Genomic DNA, 2,398 nt, shown 5'->3' with positions numbered 1-2,398 from the left:
CTAGAATATCTATAAAGATATATATATATATATGTATGATATATGTATGTGTATATATATATATATATATATATATATATAACACTTCCTTTTCTTTAGAGCTAAAAAAAAAAGATATTTTTAAATAAAGATTTTATTTGACTTAAGGGAGCTAAATTAAGCCTTGTGTACAAGTTACGCCAGGAAAACATTTTCAGGTATATAGGGCATTAAAAAGCATACCATCCAGGCTTACAGTAAGTTACTCAACAACATATAAACACCAACAAGAAGATTAATCAAAATTAGGAATCTTTTTTTTTAATCCAAACTAGTTAACATGTAGTGTAATAATGGTTTCAGGAGTAGAATTTAGTGATTCATCACTTATGTATAACACTCAGTGCTCATCCCAACCAGTGCCCTCGTTAATGCCCATCACCCATTTAGCCTATCTTCTCCACCCATCAACCCTCCAACAACCCTGTGTGTTCTCTCTATTTAAGAGTCTCTTATGGTTTGACTCCCTCTTTGTTTTTATCTTATTTTTCCTTCCCTTCCTCTATGTTCATCTCTTTTGTTTCTTAAATTCCACACATAAGTTAAATCATGTGATATTTATCTTTCTCTGACTGACTTATTTCGCTTAGCATAATACACTCTAGTTCTGTCCACATTGTTGCAAATGACAAGATTTCATTCTTTTTGATCACCAAGTAGCATTCCATTGTGTGTATGTGTGTGTGTACACACACACACACACACACACACACACATACATATATATGTACATCTTTTTTTTTAATGTTTGTTTTTGACAGAGAGAGACAGAGCATGAGTGGGAGAGGGAAAGAGAGAGAGGGAGACACAGATTCTGAAGCAGGCTCCAGGCTCTGAGCTGTCAGCACAGAGCCCAATGCGGGGCTCGAACTCACGGACCATGAGATTATGACTTGAGCTGAAGTCAGATGCTCAACTGACTGAGTACCCAGGTGCCCCCCCCACCCCCGCCACATCTTCTTTATCCATTTGTCAGTTGATGGACATTTGGGTTCTTTCAGTACTTTGGCTATTGTTGATAGTGCTGCTATAAACATTGGGGTGCATGTGCCCCTTCAGATCAGCATTTCTGTATCCTTTGGATAAATACCTAGTAATGCATTTGCTGGGTCATAGGGTAGCTCTATTTTTAATTTTTTTGAGGAGCCTCCATACTGCTTTCCAGAGTGACTGCACCAGTTTGCATTCATACCAGCAGTGCAAAAGTGTTCCCTTTTATCCACATCCTTGTCAACATTTTATTGTTTCCTGAGTTGTTAATTTTAGCCATTCTGACAGGTGTGAGGTGGTAAGTCATTGTGGTTTTGATCTGTATTTCTCTGATGATGAGTAATGTTGAACATCTTTTCATGTGTCTTTTAGTCATCTGGATGTCTTTGGAAAAGTATCTCTTCATGTCTTCTGCCCATTTCTTCACTGGATTATTTTTTGGGGGGGAGGAGGGGTTGAGTTTGACAAGTTCTTTATAGATTTTGGATACTAACCCCTTAGCTGATATGTCATTTGCAAATATCTTCTCCCATTCCATCTGTTGCCTTTTTGCTTTTTGTTTCCTTCGCTGTGCAGAAGCTTTTTATCTTGTTGAGGTCCCAACCAAAATTAGGAATCTTAAAAGTGAGGGGTTTTAGTACAATAACTGACAGTAGCTGTAAATGTTTTTGACATATTAGCTTTCCTGCCCATTGGTGACCAGTTTTAAAAAAAAACCATCATACAAAAGAATGAGTGTAGTATCTTTCTGCACACACCAGATAAGTGGCAAGCAACAGTCCCTCGCATTTGTTTCTAACACCGTTTTTGTCTGCTGTACTTGTTATTTTGGTCTAATAATATTGATACTGTGTAATCTGATAAAACATTAATGTGAAAAATTTTAGTTTCTGTGTGTTTTAAATTGAATGTTTTGCAAAGTCCCCGTAAATGTAATTTTTAAAATACTGTAAACAACTGTAGAGACATCTTTTAAAGGTTAGATAAATAGTAAAAATCTGAAAGGATACTACACTCCTGTTGCTTTATAAAATAACTTTTCAGTCCACTTTAAAACCTAAAATTGAGATTCTAGAGGATGCACTAAGAGTGTGGCTTATGGAATAACAGAATGAAATCTCACCTGGTCAACTTAAATGTCATGAATGTTTCTTGGCCCTATATCAAAGTGTGCCCAAATCAAGGAACATGTATGTCTGAACTTAATTTTAAATAATGTATTTTTATGATTCCCTTTTTGACACTTTAAAATTTGCTGATTTAAAACTGACTCCAATCTGACAAGATAAGACAGTCTGTCTGTCTTCTGCCTCTGTCATCTCAACACACACACACACACACACACACACACAAACACACACACATGAAT

This window comes from Acinonyx jubatus, chromosome D4 (genome assembly GCF_027475565.1).
Source record: "Acinonyx jubatus isolate Ajub_Pintada_27869175 chromosome D4, VMU_Ajub_asm_v1.0, whole genome shotgun sequence".
Taxonomy (NCBI): Eukaryota; Metazoa; Chordata; class Mammalia; order Carnivora; family Felidae; genus Acinonyx; species Acinonyx jubatus.
This window is presented reverse-complemented; position numbering follows the sequence as displayed.